The sequence below is a fragment of the Triturus cristatus genome, chromosome 3_2, assembly GCF_964204655.1.
Source record: "Triturus cristatus chromosome 3_2, aTriCri1.1, whole genome shotgun sequence".
NCBI classification, from domain to species: domain Eukaryota; kingdom Metazoa; phylum Chordata; class Amphibia; order Caudata; family Salamandridae; genus Triturus; species Triturus cristatus.
This window is the reverse complement of record NC_140584.1, coordinates 1188969319-1188986713: the sequence shown is the minus strand read 5'-3', so window position 1 is coordinate 1188986713 and position 17395 is coordinate 1188969319.

Here is a 17395-nt window from a genome sequence, read left to right as displayed (position 1 = left end):
GATGGTGGTGAGGGCGCGGTCTGCGAAGCGAAGCTGGCGGGTGGGGGTGTAGAGGCTGAGTCGGCTGTTAAGGTACGTTGGACCGGTGTTGTGGAGTGCCTTGTGTGCGTGGGTGAGGAGTTTGAAGGTTATCCTCTTGTTGACAGGGAGCCAGTGCAGGTTTCTCAGGTGGGGTGTGATGTGGCTGCGGCGAGGGATGTCGAGGATCAGACGTGTGGAGGCGTTCTGGATGCGTTGAAGCCGTTTCAGGAGTTTGGCCGGGGATCCTGCGTAGAGTGCGTTTCCATAGTCCAGTCTGCTGCTGACGAGGGCCTGTCCTTCTTGTGTCGGTGGGGATCCACTTGAAGATCCTGCAAAGCATGCAGAGGGTGTTGAAGCAGGAGGAGGAGACGGCGTTGACCTGCTTCGTCATGGAGAGGGTGGAGTCGAGGATGACCCCTAGGTTGCGTGCATGGTCGGTGGGTGTTGGGGGTATTCCTAGTGCAGTCAGACACCAGGAGTCGTTCCAGGCCGAGGGGGTGGAACCGAGGCTGAGGACCTCCATCTTGTCCGAGTTCAGCTTCAGTCGGCGACGGCCTTCATTCCTTCGTGGAGGTTGGTTTTGGCGGTGTGGGGGACCTTGGTGAGAGAGAGGATCAGCTGGGTTTTGTCGGCGTAGGAGATGATGTTGAGGTCGTGCCGTCGTGCGATGTGAGTGAGTGGTGCCATGTAGACGTTGAACAACGTTGGGCTGAGGGATGAGCCTTGGGGTACGCCGCAGATGATCTCGGTGGCTTCGGAGCGGAAGGGGGGGAGGCAGATGCTCTGTGTTCTCCCGGAGAGGAAGGAGGAGTTCCAGTCCAGGGCCTTCTCTTGGATTCTGGCGTCGTTTTGGCGTGTTCGTAGTGTGTGGTGGCAGACGGTGTCGAAGGCGGCTGACAGGTCCAGGAGGATGAGGGCCGCAGTTTCTCCGTTGTCTAGCAGGGTCCTGATGACATCGGTGGCTGTGATGAGGGCAGTTTCGGTGCTGTGATTGCTGCGCAACCCAGACTGGGACGGGTCCAGGATGCTGTTCTCCTCGAGGAAGCTGGTCAGTTGTTTCTTGACGGCATTTTCGATGATCTTCGACGGGAACGAGAGCAGGGAGATTGGTCAGAATTCTTGAGGTCCTTCGGGTCTGCCTCGGGTTTCTTGAGTAAGGCGTTGATCTCTGCGTGCTTCCAGCTCTCCGGGAAGGTCGCTGTCTCAAAGGAGATGTTTATGGTTTTCCGGAGATGGGGTGCAATGGTGCTGCTGGCTTTGTTGAAGATGTGGTGTGGGTAGGGGTCTTCCGGGGATCCAGAGTGGACAGTGTTCATGATCTTGATGGTGTCGTCGTCGTTGATGTTGGTCCAGGTGATCAGGCGGTTGGTGGTCGTGGGAGCGGGGGTCTCAGTTGTTGCCGGGGTGGTGACGGCCTTGAAGCTGTCGTGGATGTCTGCGATCTTGCGATGGAAGAAGGTGACCAGCGAGTCGCACAGGTCTTATGAAGGTGGGATGTCGTTGGTGTTGGAGCTGGGGTTGGAGAGTTCCTTCACGATGTTGAAGAGCTCTTTGCTGTTGTGTACGTTGTGATGACTAGTTGTGGTCTGTTTCTTCTCTCTGTATGGCTCAGGAGAATGTAGAGAAATATCCAGAGTGTTGTGTATGTTGACATTTGTCATCAACCACCTGAGGTCACACCTCCAGCCCACACAGATCAAGACATCGGGGCTTGATTCAGCGAGATGGGACGCTTACTTCTGCGACAGAGGAGCAACCATTCAAAACAGTTTGTCTCACTTGCACAGTCAACCTTTTCTGTCAGCCAAGGGTAGGCTGAGGGTACAAGACCATGGGCACGGTTTCATCAGAAACGTCTAATAAATCATGTGCGTCAATTTTGCTTCTTGGGTTCTCAGGACTACGAACACCTAATTCCAGTCACCCCTGAAATTCATCAGATGTTGCAGTGATGGTTGATGAAAGACAATCTGTGAAAACAGGTCCCTCTAGAACTTCCATCTCCAGTACAGCTAACTACAGATGCCAGCCTACGGGGCAATACTGGAGGGCCATTACACAAAAGGTTGTTGGAGAGAATGCACTCATCCAATTAGAGGGAATTAATGCTGGTGTTGAAGGCACTTCAGGCTTATTCCCTTCACTTGGAAGGAATGTAATAGTCAAAATGAACAATCAAGTGACAAGAGACTAGCTGAACCATCATGGGGGTTCAAAGAGCAACTGTCTAGACCTTTTGACTGAACAGATTTTTGCTTGGGCAAGAAACACCTGTTCATTTTAAAAGCAGTATACATTCAAGGTTTCTTACATGTTCAAGCAGACATCCTCAGCAGAGATTCAATCATCTGTAAAGTACGATTTGTCTGTCCAAGAGTTCAATCAAATTTGTGCACAGGTTGCAACTCCATGGTTAGACCTGTACACGACAGAAGATAACAAGATACTTCTGAGATTTTGCACGGAAACATGGCTCCTCAAGTGTGGGCAATAGATGCCCTATCGGTCTCTTGACCCATAAGAATTCTATATGCTTTCCCTCCGATTGCCCTCCTCCTGAGGGTGCTTCAGAGATGGCGGAGGCGAGGACACTAGTAAATTTGATAGCACCTTTTAAGTCTTGATGACCTTGGTTTTTCCTCCTGGTCATTGTCTGGCGGAAGGAGGTATCTTCACCTGCCCTGACAACAGTCCTCTCTACAGTTCCCTCTATTGCCGACTGTCCAGCTCCAACATCTCAGGTTGATGGATTGGATCCTAAGAAGGTAGGTCTACAACATCTGAGGTGCTCAGAACAAGTTGCTAAGGACAGCCAAAATACACCGAAGCACACCAGATCGTTGTAACTATTATCCAAGAACATAAACAGTCAATCATTGGATAGAGCTTATTGGTTCTCCTTCAATAATGTGTTTTCGTAATTTCCTTTTTTTGGTGGATTCTAAAAAGACTCTTGAATCAGGTTCTTGTATTAACTTTATTTCATCTCATAACCAGTAGAGAACAGCAGCAGCCGACGTACGTTTCGCCCCCTCTGGGCTTTCTCAAGACTTTAAAAGAATAGTTCCCGATTAGTCATATGCTTATGAGGTGCTCAGAACAAGTTGCTAAGGACATTCAGTTATCATGGAAGCCATCATCCATAATGTCTTATAAGAGACACTGGCCATCATTTAAAAAATGGTGGAATTCTACTGGATTTGATACCCCATTTTGGATAGTTTTAAAATATCAGAATTCCTTAGGAATGGCTTCTTGAAAGGTGTAACATCCTCTATTTCATCTTCTCAATGCACAGCAATTACAGTAGGTAAAGACTTTTCAGATACTTTCATGTTTGTAATAAGACATCTGAAAAGCTTTAAATTAAAAGCTTGAGACCTTTCAGTAGTGCTAAGAGGGTTGCAGCAGACTTCCTTCGGGCCTTTAGAAGAAGCTATCCTGGGATGGTTATCATAACGAAACCTATTTAACATAAAGATGAATAAATAAAGTAAAAATGTATAATAATATAGTTATCACGCTGTATATAAAAGATAAAATACATCATATAAAACAATGAAGAGAAACGGGAAGAGAGATGAAGCAAAATGTGATCAATGTATAACAATTGAAGATAACAGGTATATTATGTAAAGTATTTAGCATTGTAAGCATAACAATAAATGAGGTTGAAAAACAGAATAATAAACATGTAATAGTAAATGGCCAACTAATCATCTGGAAGTGAGGAGGCGTAGGGAGAAATTAAGGTGGTTTCCGTACATCATCTGATAAATCTTTGGATGCAACATTTGAAGAGGCAGATAGAGATAAATAAGTTGTCAAGAGGAGCCATAGAAGATCCCTTTTAATTGCTAGAGACACGGGGTAGACAAAATTAGTATCCAGTCGATGATGAAAACAGACTGCATACCACCAGGATCTGAAAGTGACTTTTTTCAGCTTGTTTCCAATTGAGGTTATTAAATGAAATGCATTAGCTAAAAATAACTCTAAAAGCTTAAACCTTAGTGGTGATTGAGGCCATTGGGAAGATAGAGTGCCTAGGAAGATGTTTGTGAAAGAGAACGGGATCTGAACTTTAAAAATTCTCTTGATTTGGGGCCAGAGTAGTTTCCAAAATTGCTGGATTAGAGGACATTCGAACAACATATGTTTCAAGTCAGCAGTAGGGTGTGGGCAGGACCAACAAGTAGAGGGTATTTCTGATGAAAAAGATGCTAGAGACATTGGGGAAAATAATACTCGATGATAAATGAAAAAAAGGGTTTGTGTGGTATTTGCAGCTCGAGAGGTTTTATGAATTTTAGACCATAATTTACCCCAAGTATTAATTGGCCATTCCTGTGATAAATCCTTTTCCCATGTCAGTTCAACCCTTGTTTTGTGTCCGTCTGGGGGAAGATGTAAAGATTTGTATATAGTGGATGCTGAGGGGGAATTGTCTAACAATGAGAATAAGTTTCTGTACAAAATAGGAGGATTATTAGTATTAGGTAGATTATGGAGATATTGGAGGAGAGAAGGATAAAGAAGATTATATTGCGATCTAGAGGACGAAGGTAGAGAAAATTGCATTTGGAGATCATAAAAAGTAAGGCGTTGGGTATCAGATATAAACTGGGATATCCAACGTAAACCTCTAGAATGCCAAGTTTTCCAGTATATAGAAGGATTACGAATTCGTAATGATTTATTATGCCAAATGGGTTGTTGATGAAGAGAGCTATTATAGGGATACGATGAAGATAGTACAGGAACCAAAAGTTAACGGGAATGGGAAATGACAGGAGAACGCAAAGAAGTAGTGTTGGAAGTGAAGGTTAAGATTTCGTGAAAATTGAAAGGAGCAACAAAAAGGTTCTCCATTTTTAACCAAAGAGGGGGATATAAGGGAAGATCCGTAGATATCCATCGAGTTGCTTGTTTTAATGAAAAAGCGGAATGGTATGATTTAAAGTCAGGAAACCTAAGACCTCCATTAGGTCTGTCTTTCTTTCAAGAGGACAAGGCTATACGAGAAGGTTTACCCTTCCATAAGAGTTTTATCAAAGTAGAATCAATTTTCTTAAATTAATATTCAGGAATGTGAATCGGAATCATGGAGATAAGATATAGTATAAGTGGAGACAGCATCCTCTTAATTGAGTCTGGACGACCCCACCAAGATAGAAGGAGGTGATGTCAGCGGGTAATGGTATCATTCAGTTTTTTAAATAATATAATCAAAGTTTAGCTTTAACATTTCAGATAATAAAGTGACGAACCACAAACCCAGATATTTGATTTTCAGTGGTTGCCAAGAGAATTCGGAATGTTCGAAAAGATGTTCTTGACACAAAACATTTAAAGGCAGAATTTCGCATTTATCAGCGTTAAGACGATAACCTGAAAGTTTAGAGAAGAAGGCCACCTGTTGAAGAAAAGGAGTAAGAGAGGATTCAGGATTAGAACGATATAAAAGAAGGTCATCAGCGTAAACTGACATTTTAACCTGACGAGGACCAAAATGAAATCCAGTAATACAATAATCCTGTCTAATTTTAGTTAAAAAGGGCTCCAAGGCTATAACAAATAATAAAGGCCGATCCCCAGGAAGAGCCATATGCCCTGAAATAAAGAAGATCAAAATAATGGCGTCTGACGGGGCCTGGCTGCCAGCGGCCCTGGAGGGGGGAAATCATAATTGAACTGGTATTCTACCCGGTCTTTCAGTATGCTCATGGAATATCAACGGTCTCACTCTGAAACTTCAATCTACCGACGTGATAAAGTTCTTAAAAAATCACGAGGTCATACTATTGCAGGAAACATGGTCCCTGGTCAGTCTTCCAATAGAAGGATACCTGGAATATAGAGTCCCCGCTCAGAGGCTGCATAAATCTGGCCCACCCAGCGGTGGTCTCTCAATCTACATTTCAGCCAAGTTAAACATCAATTTCGCTCAACTGACATTCAAGGAAGATTGGATCTCCGGCGTAAGGATAGATAACATCAAAAACACTGATCAATTGATCTTGATCAACGTCTATATCTCACAAAGTACCAGGGAGAAAAAACTGAAGTTCAACCACCTAATTCAGACCCTGTGTAATATAGAAAGTAATTACAAAAGCCCTGTCTGTCTAGTATCTGGCGATTATAACACAAACCTTTTTCAAGAACTTCCCGAAGAATATGCTGCACCATGGCCAGATATCCTAGAACAAACAAAACCTGTCGGCACCAAATACAGCAAATTCGGCGAATATATGGTGCTACAATTCAGTGCTCTGGGCTACACAATCTTGAATGGTTGTTTCCCTAAGGATAATCCACCGAACTTGACAAGATCAAATGGTCATACTCATTCCTACATAGACTACACCATCTGTAACAAGGAAATCCTCCCCATGATCGAGAATTACACCATAGCTGCTCGAGGTGACAGTGATTACCGTCCCCAAGTGACCACCATGTAATTTCACTTAGCACATCATGCTGTCACAAGCCAAACTTCAGGAGGAGATTATACCGAAAATCTCAATAGGTTGAAATGGTCAGATCCAATTATACCAGCAATAATGAGTAAATGCAGAGCCTTGCAAGACCTAAGGAGTACCGACGAGCTATCGCCATTACAGCATGGGATCTCTTCTCCTGGGAACTGCTCAAAAACTTTTCACGTACTTCAGGAAAAATCAAAAAATGCAACCCAGTAATAATAACAGATGAAAACAAGAAATTAAAATCAATTCGTAACAGTACATTAAGACAAGTTCCTAGGCACCCTGGGGAAGATCACAAACTCAATAAATACAAGGAAGCCCAGAAAGCTCTTCGACAAGCAATATTCCTTGAAAAAAACAAACGTTCCAAACAGTTTTGGCTAAAACTGATACACGCAAGTAGAAGTCATAATCCAGAATCCTTCTGGTCACTCGTCAACTCCAAAATACATAAACAAGGAGGACAAATTAGCGCCAACATCTCCGAAGCAGAATGGGTATTCTACCTAACAACCCATTTCGAGGAACAAGAAACAGAAGCCGGTCCACTGGCCAAGCCCCCGGTAATGGCCCAACAACCCAACGGCTGCCAACTGCCAGGTTCAATGGATGTAGGCTCCCCAAAGAAAAAAGTTGACTCAAACATAAGGACGCTACTGGCAACTAATACTAAAGCCTCGTTCCAACCTGCAGAACCATTCCAACATTCATTCACAACATTGGGAATTACTACGGAAAAAATAGTTCAAACTATAACTGAGGGCCGCTCAGATGTAGCCCCAGGGCCAAATGGCCTACCCCAGTCTTTGTTTAAACAAGACACAGAATTCTGGGCCCATCAATTGGCACCCCTTTTTTCCTACTGCTGGACCAACCCGGTATTACCAGAATCGTGGCGCGGTGCCATCATACATCCAATTTATAAAGGAGGCAAGAGATCAGAACCAAAAAATTATAGGATGATTACTCTACTGGACGTAGAATCAAAACACTACGCCAATCTGCTCCTTCAAGAGCTGGTGTGCTGGGCAACAAAAGATCATCTAATACCTTTTAACCAGACAGGATTTGTGCAAAAATCAGGCACCATAACAAATTTGCTTGCCATATCTGTTCTGTTGGACAAAGCGGCTTCCTCAGGATCACTAATGCATGGCTGCTTTGTGGACTTTAAGGCCGCCTTTGACCGTGTACCCCGAAGCCTATTATGGCTCAAGTTGCAGAAATGGGGGATTCTACCAATGCTTCTTCGAGCCATAATCGCGCTTCATACCAACACATGGATCCGCGTAAAACTTGGGGATGGATCATATACCTCAAGAAAAATACAAACATCATGCGGAGTGAAACAAGGTTGTGTGTTGGCACCCCTTCTTTTCAATCTCTTCATTTCCGACCTGTCAGAGTCACTCGATGAAGTTAATTCTCATCCACCAAAACTCGCTGGGGTAAGAGTTAGTAATCTGTTGTATGCGGACGATTTTACTCCTGCTAAGCCACACCAGGGTCGGCTTGCAGAGACTTCTTCGTCGATTGTCCTTTTATACCACCGGAAATAAACTGGAATTGAACTTCAGAAAGACAAGGGCAATCACCTTTGGGTCAAGGAAATACCGAGGCGGTGGTTGGTTATACAACGGTAAAAGTGTTGATAGAGCTGTCTCATATAAGTACCTGGGGGTCCACATGGACAGAGGGGGCTCATTCTCCAAACATAGGGATGAGGTAGAAGCCAAAGCCTTGACAATCCAGGTGGCATTTTAGACTCTTGCCAGGCAACTGTCTAGGCCCAGCCTGACCCCACTCATAACAGTTATGAAGGCACAAATTATCAACTCCCTTACCTACAGCCAGGAGATCATGCAAGGGAAGGACAACAGCCTTGTGAATAAAATATCAAGAAGAATATTCAAACAAGTGTTGAGCCTTCCAAAATCTTCATCTCCTGCTCAAATACGTCGCGAGTTTGGCCTTTAAGACCACCAAGCAGTAGGAGCCGGAGCATTCATCAGGCTGTGTATTAAGTTGCGTACCTCCAGAAAAGGAAGCCTGGAGGCCCTCCTGTGGCAGGAAATCTCAGCCAGTCAACTTGGTAGATCATACTGGTGTCATCTGCAAGACTCCATAAAACTCCTGGATTCAGAAGAAATCTGGAGTTCGAAGCCATCGCAGCAGGCACTCAAAATCCACATCAAAAGGAATGTCCGCCTTTAGTCCTTCCACTCGGATAGAGCCCAACTGGCCCAGCGTAAGCACGCCTGGACAATGGTATCACGGTTCAAGCTGTTGGAGGGAGGATTCATTACGGGTCAAGGAAGCTAGGGGCGGTACTCAGAGCCCCGGGAGCCACCACAGAACTGAGCAGGAGAGTTAGTCAGGGACAAAAGGGGCACCTTAAATTGAACCGGGGTGCCTAGGAATGCTTGCTCTAAAATTGAAGAAAATAGACATGTGAGACATGGAATTGGAGGCAGAATACAATGGCAGTTTAATGAGAAGATGCAACTTCAAAGGAACTGCAAGACAAAGGCATAAAATACAGAATTCAGATAATCACATGGAGCTCATCATGATACCCTCCGTATCTGCACTATTGTACTGTCAGAGAGAAAGAGAACACATTTATAAGTGCAATTGAAGAAACAGGTTACATCAAGGAGAAACATTTCAGAGTATAAGAACTCTGTTACCTACGAACTCTCACGTTTACTCTAGAGCAAGCATTCCTGCAATTACAATGAATACATTATGTGAATACAAAAAAGGAAAAACAAATAAAGAGAACAATAGTAAAACATAACAGGACATTTCATATGGGTAAAATACAACATAATGCTAAGCAGACGCAAGAGCTTCTTTTTGCTCTTGGGGAAAACTCTACGCAGTCCGTAACCCACATACAGACAGCGAGGTAGTCCAACGAGGTCTCTGGGGGCACCCCTTTTATACCTTTCTTCGGGCTCCTTCGCACGCAACTTCTACCTACGTATGCTACCCAAATAGCTTCGTCTGCAGTATTTACCAGACATGTCGTCATTTACCCACTTAATGCTGACAATGAACTAGGTGAAAAGGTCAGTGTCTCAGGCCAATCGCTTGTCGTAAATTTCGCAGAGCAAGCAGAAACTATAAGCAGACATTGTACGCGACTCAGAAAATATAAACAGATATTGTGCGCGAATTGAATATGGACACATATAAATCTCCTCAGTTCTCCTAACTTGACACTCTGCGGTTGCCACTTCCCTTAAAAGCGGGACCCCTGCTCAGGAAACAAGTGCCATGCCAGGATGCAGCTTACTGTATGTCGAAGTCTCAAGGGGATGCTGAACTTTGATTCCGATCACAGAGCACGGCAGGGTGGGGGCTACTAGTTTGGAGCGGGAAACCTCGCAGAAAGAGGAACTGAATATGAGTTGGGTCAGACCTGCCATCAGCCTGCAATACACTAAAACGGCAGAGCTATGGTCAATGTAACAAAGGCCTATATTTCAAACAGAAGGGCCTACACAGCAGTATCATGCTGGCTAAGTGGGAGGGATGTCCCAGGGTGACTATATAGCAACACAGGAACCAATGGTCAATGTAATACGGCCTACAAATTAGGCTGGCAGGGCAAGGACAAGGGTCTCATAATTCAGGTGTGGCCAGAACGGGCCAGGGGCCCCCTATGATACAAAACCTACCCTCTCTCAAAGCCAGGGACTATGGCCCCATATCTGTCATGCACCTACTCCGTGCTGTGGAAAAAACAGATTCATGGCCCTCAGAATGGGCGAATGGCCATTCTTGTACCATTTACCGAGCTGGCAACGTGTAAACACCAGTGTAATGTGCAGAGGGTGCGGGAGTAGCAAGGAAACAATTGAGCATGTGGCGTGTCTCTGTCCTACATTACTCAATGACCGGAAGATCTTGTTAAAGAGCGAATGGAATAAACTTGGCATTCGCACGTGCCGACAAGCTATCCTTGCATCAATGAATCCGGATAACTCACTGCTCAACATCCGGCTCACAAAGTTTTTGACATGGGCATCAAGAAGATTCATAATCAGAGAGAGCCAGCAAGCAAACAACGGTCAACCACAAAAGGGAGGATTAAGTCCTCTGCTCCACTAAACAGCAGTTGACCATGGCCGTTGCCTTTTAATAGGATTATTTAATCCTTTAATATTCCAGGTTGTGACCCGAAATGTAACTTAATATGAAAAGTATGAACAAGCATTATGCTCACAAGAACATGAATTAAAATGGTTTGATATATATATAGGGAGAAAAGGTAAATGAAATGAGGTAATTCTGTTAGAAAAGTGGACATGGGAAATGAAAGGGATAAATAAATGTATTAAAAAAGAGAAAGAAAATGTAACGAAGGAACCATGCAAGAGAAAACAAATAGAGAAGGGAGAAGATAGAGAACAAAGAGACAGTACATGTCATACAAAAGACGACTGAAAAACATACCTACAGATACAAAACAAATGGGGAATGGATACACCAGAAGATGACGATGACAGCAGCGAAGCTCCAATGAACTCCCAAGGAACCACAATCAAAACTTCAACATAACAGGGCGATCAAATAGGTAACATAATTGTAGGAATAAAACACCTATATATGAAAGGAAGAAAAATTAACAATGAAAAAAGTAATAACTTTAGGGAGAGAGATATTAGAGACATATATAGAACAAAATACAATGCTAGAATTTTACGAAAATACAAGCAAAACAACACTCAATGTGTAACCGAGACAAGAAAACATCTACACAAGGTGAGGCAAAAAATAACAATTATGTAGGCTTTGAAGTATCTATGACATCAGCTCCATGATGACGAAGGAATTCCCGTAGTGCCGCCGGATCCTCAAATGTTGTAGTCTTTTCTTTATCTGTAACCTTGAAGAGACAAGGATGAAGAAGTCCAAATCTAGCGTTAATAGAACGTAGTTGATGACGTAGATCAACAAACTTCTGGCGGTCTGCCGTAATTTTAGCTACATCTTGAGAAAAAAACTAGACGATGACCTTCCCAAAAATATTGGATTTTGGTCTTGCCAGCAGTCAGAATTTGTAGAATGTCTGTGTATTGCAGGAAAAGCATGATGACACCAAGTGGTTTTGCAGAAATTTTAGGTCCGAGTCTATGAGCCCTTTGAATGTTGAGAGAAGAAGTAACCGTTAAGTCCAAGAGCTTAAGCAACAATGACTGAAAAAAGACAGTTTAGTTGGAACCTTCAATATTTTCAGGGAGACCTCGAATTCTGAGATTGTTCCTGCGGTTTCGGTTTTCCAAATCTTCAGCCTGTTTCTTATACAAAATACGAGAGCAAGAGACTTGAAGAGACTCTGGGGCATATCAGCAACAACCGGCGATAATTATCGCTAAGCGCACTTAGCGCTAGGATAATTATCGCTGGCTAGCGTGGATTTTCATCGCTGAGATAGCGTGCTATTAGCAAAGCTTATCTCAAAAGCGATAAAAATCCTAGCGCTAACTGCCTAACGTGAGATTATCGCTGGAAACCCAGTGATAATCTCACAAAATGTGGCGTTAGCTTGTTGATAGGGACTCACAAACTTAGACATGATATCCTCCTTCCATAGGATATCATAGCTAAGTCAGTCCTGAAGCAGGCTTAAGGAAAGTAGGGATAACAGGGGTTATCACTACTTTTCCTGCTGCTATGCTTCATAGCGTGGGGCTTGATGATAGGAGAAATGTCGCATAGCGACATTTCTCCAGTCATGTCAGGACAGGAACGCCCACTTTGCATCTCATTAGAGATACAAAGCTGGGCATTAAGATTTCGTATGCTAAAGCAAGGTTTCACGCGTTAGCATGACCTTGCTAATTAGGCGATAAAATTATCGCCGCTTTTTGGCCGAAAACGGCCGCAAAAGCGGCGATAATTTTCTATCGCCTCATTGTTGATATGCCCCTCTGTTCTTTGATCCACAATGAGCACTCGCGAATCCAACGAAGACCATTTGTCATTCAGAAACTGTAGGGTTTTGTTTTTTTCCTCTATGAAAGGTTTCAGGGCACGAATCTCTTCAAGGATTAAATCCATGGAGGAAGAATTCACTGGAGAGGGAGAATCTTTTTTTGGCCGTTTGGTAGAAATTGTAGGTAATTTGCTTGAAAGCTGCATTTTTGGAATGGTGTCATTAAAGTTGGAGTCTGAGCATGCAGTAACTTTGGTAGAAGCAGTAGTTTAAGATTCCTCAGTCTCCCCATATAAGGACGGTGGAGTTTAGTGAGTATTAAACTAAACTCTTAAGGACTGAGTTTTTAATCCCTTAAATCACTGTAAGGGTATGCAATGAAAAAATATGTTAAAATAAAAGAGGAAGCTTAAGGGCTTCATTTGAGGAAGTAGTACTTCATTCAAAGCACTGTACATAAGTTCAAAAACATTTGAAGACCCTCAAAACCAATAAAAGTAGTAATATGCTGACCACCGATAAAGAGTGAGTATTCACCTCATAGAATGTGTCGCATGGAGCACAAAATGGTGGCTGTTCTCAGAGAAGGCAGGTTGCGGTTCTCACATGTCTAGAACAAAAAGAAAAGCAACAGAGCTTCAACAGATTCTCACTTGTTTTTCATAATGAGGTAAAAGTCAGTTGTTACTCATGAGTAGAAAGCTGAGCCAGGAGGAGTAATCGTGAGACACGTGAGACACTGTGGGCGGATGAAAAGAAATCAAAATGGTGGCCGTTAACCATATAAGCCAATTTGCGCCGTTAAAATAGCCAAAATTCGAAGAAAGCAGCATTTAAAGTGATGCTCACCACCATGTGTAGAAAAGGAATCCTGTGTCCATTGCCTGAAAAGAAGGAATTCCCTCCCAAAGAGGGAACGGTGGTGCAGAGCTTCATAGCTGTGCAGCCATTTTGTTTGGCGCGTAAGCCACACCCCCGGTATGGTTATCTTCTAAAACAGCATGCTTATAGCCAATAAGTCAACAAAGAGATTATAAGATTGGCGGCGGTAGTCATCACTAATCCTCACTTAAGATTATTTCCTGATAGGGTAGTGCTTGAGATGGACCCAAAGTTTGTACTAAAGATTAATTCTCAATTTCATTTGTCTCAGGAAATTATTTTGCCACTTTTACAGTCAGATAGTGACACTCAGACCCCCTCTTCTTTGGATGCCAGGATCATCTCTTGTCCATCTTTGTCGACCTTACTAAACAATTTAGGTCTTCAAACTGTTTGTTCATTTCCTAAGGCTCAGTGAACAGAGGCAAAAAAGCAACTTCTCAGACTATCAGTAGGTGGGTAACAGGCAATTTCTCAATCGTCCAAGTCACTCAGTGAACCCTCACCATCTGCAATTCAAGGGAGGTCTACTACGTCAGTGTCAGCATCCTGGGAGAAACTGGAGGGTATATTCCTACAGGAGATAAGATAAGCAAGTAATTATCGATGAAATAAACTGTTCTTCATATGCATCAGTGGATTGTGGGTACAAGTGTTTTAGCTCAGTAAATCATCCATTAGTTAGGACACAGGAGAGGAGGACAAAGATGAGAGGGTAATGAACTAATTACTTACCGGTCTACAGTTTACAATGAATCCTAGTGCCCTACGGCCCAGTCCATATCCCTCCCTCCCATACTTGCACCTCTATCCTGTGTTGTGTAAAATACAAGCGAGAGGTTGTGGCGGGGGGTATTCTTGTACCCCTAATAGAGATAGAAGAAATACTTAGGTATGGGGCCAAAAGACCCCATTGCGTGGTTAAAGCGCTGTCTGAGCAGGAATGCCTCAACCAGTTAGGATCGGGACGAGGAGGACAGAGATGGGGGGGTCATGCAGATAGCCTGGTCATTCCTCGTCGATGTGGCTGTGTTTGTTGGTGAGATGACTGCATGATGCTGTATTCATTGCCTCTGTTCCCGCCCATCACTTGCCGCATGTGTATCCCCCAGGCGTCTCCCACATTCCCTCGTCCCCTGCTCCCACAAACACGTTGCACTCTCTCGCCATCTCTGCACCTCAGGTTCTTCCATTACCCCTTCACCTTATGAGGGGTAAACACCAGGGGAATCCACCTGCCACATCGCAGCCCATCACCTCCTTCTCTGACCTCGAGTCATGAGGTGAGCTGTGCTCGGTGCTGAGTGCCCGTGGCCGGGAGCTTTAAGGAGCTTTAAGGAGCTACACCACCAAAGCCGTAACTCGCTTTCCTTCGCTCCTGTGTCTCTGATTTTAGCTGCTGCTTTGCTTTCATTGTATGATTTTCACCCCAACATTTGATGGCTGATGGCAGAGCGTGCCTCTCACATCCATCCATCTCTACACAGAGGCCTGACAGCCACAGCACCCCAAGGCCAAGAAATATCTGAAAAGCTTGCTTTTGGCTCGATATGTATCGCTAAGGTTGACAATGGGCATTTGCTTGTTTTTAAAAAGGGGAAATGTGTGCGATCATGTTCTCTCCTTTTCTTTTCTCCGCTTGTTTACTGCCAAATGACTGGGACTCGTGTTATTTGTCTCCGGTCTTTGTCTCGTCCTGATGTCCTGAACTCCCTCCTTGGATTCTTAGTTGGAAGGAAGCTTTGGACTTCCCGCCAGCGCGAGCTCTGGGCTCTCAGCCAACCCTGTATAAAACATTTTTTTAATTATCCATGTGCACAATGGTACCGTCCTCTCTCTGAGCAGGAGAAATTCACTGAGTGAGAGTCTATTGAGGACAGCTGCTGTTAGAAACCAACGGTACAGCCCTCTCTCCAAGCAGGAGAAAGTCATAGAGTGAGATTCTATGGGGGACAGCTGCTGGGAGAAACAATGGTACGTTCCCCTCTCCAAGCAGGAGAAAGTCATAGAGTGAGATTCTATGGGGGACAGCTGCTGGGAGAAACAATGGTACGTTCCCCTCTCCAAGCAGGAGAAAGTCATAGAGTGAGATTCTATGGGGGACAGCTGCTGGGAGAAACAATGGTACGTTCCCCTCTCCAAGCAGGAGAAAGTCATAGAGTGAGATTCTATGGGGGACAGCTGCTGGGAGAAACAATGGTACAGTCCTGTCTCCAAGAAGGAGAAAGTCATAAAGTGAGAGTCTACAGAAGAGGGCTGCTGGGAGAAACAATGGTACAGTCCCCTCTCCAAGCAGGAGAAAGTCATAGAGTGATATTCTATGGGGGACAGCTGCTGGGAGAAACACTGGTACAGTCCACTATCCAAGCAGGAGAAGGTCATTGAGTAAAAGTCTATTGAGGACAGCAGCTGTTAGAAACCAATGGTACAGCCCTCTCTCCAAGCAGGAGAAAGTCATAGAGTGAGAGTGTAGAAAGGACAGCTGCTGAGCAAAACAATGGTACAGTCCTCTCTCCAAGCAGGAGAAAGTCATAGAGTGAGAGTGTAGAGAGGACAGCCTCTGGGAGAAACAATGGTAGAGTCCTCTCTCCAAGCAGGAGAAAGCCATAGAGTGAGAGTCTACTGAAGACAGCTGCTGGGAGAGACAATGGTACAGTCCTCTCTCCAAGCAAGATAAATTTGTAGAGTGAGAGTCAACAAAGGATTGCTGCTGGGAGAAACAATGCTATAGCCCTCTCTCCGAGCAGGAGAAGTTCACAGAGTGATAGTCTACAGAAGACGGCTGCCAGGAGAAACAATGGTTCAGTCCCCTCTCCAAGCAGGAGAAAGTCAAAGAGTGAGATTCTATGGGGGACAGCTGCTGGGAGAAACAATGGTACAGTCCTCTCTCCAAGCAGGAGAAAGTCATAGAGTGAGAGTGTAGAAAGGACAGCTGCAGAGCAAAACAATGGTACAGTCCTCTCTCCAAGCAGGAGAAAGTCATAGAGTGAGAGTGTAGAGAGGACAGCTGCTGGGAGAAACAATGGTAGAGTCCTCTCTCCAAGCAGGAGAAATCCATAGAGTGAGAGCCTACTGAAGACAGCTGCTGGGAGAGACAATGGTACAGTCCTCTCTCCAAGCAAGAGAAATTCGTAAAATGAGAGTCAACAAAGGATTGCTGCTGGGAGAAGCAATGCTATAGCTCTCTCTCCGAGAAGGAAAAGTTCACAGAGTGATAGTCTACAGAAGACGGCTGCCAGGATAAACAATGGTTCAGTGCCCTCTCCAAGCAGGAGAAAGTCAAAGAGTGAGATTCTATGGGGGACAGATGCTGGGAGAAACAATGGTACAGCCCTCTCTCCAAGCAAGAGAAAGTCATAGAGTGAGATTCTATAGAGGGCAGCTGCTTGGAGAAACAATGGTTCAGTCCCCTCTCCAAGCAGGAGAAAGTCATAGAGTGAGATTCTATAGGGACAGCTGCTGGGAGAAACAATGGTACAGTCCTCTCTCTAAGCAGGAGAAAGTCATATAGTGAGATTCTATGGGGGACAACTGCTGGGAGAAAGGATGGTGCAGTCCTCTCTCCAAGCAGAAGAAAGTCATACAGTGAGAGTCCATAGAGGACAGTTACTGGGAGAAACGATGGTACAGTCCTGTCTGCAAGAAGGACAAAGTCATAGAGTGAGAGTCTACAGAAGATGGCTGCTGGGAGAAACAATGGTACAGTCCCCTCTCCAAGCAGGAGAAAGTCAAGAGTGAGATTCTATGGGGGACAGCTGCTCGGAGAAACAATGGTGCAGTCCTCTCTCCAAGAAGGAGAAAGTCATTGAGTGAGAGTCTACAGAAGAGGGCTGCTGGGAGAAACAATGGTACAGTCCCCTCTCCAAGCAGGAGAAAGTCATAGAGTGAGATTCTATGGGGGACAGCTGCTGGGAGAAACAATGGTACAGTCCTCTCTCCAAGCAGGAGAAAGTCACTGAGTGAGAGTCTATGGAGGACAGCTGCAGGGAGAAACAATGGTACAGTCCTCTCTCCAAGCAGGAGAAAGTCATAGAGTGACAGTCTACTGAAGACA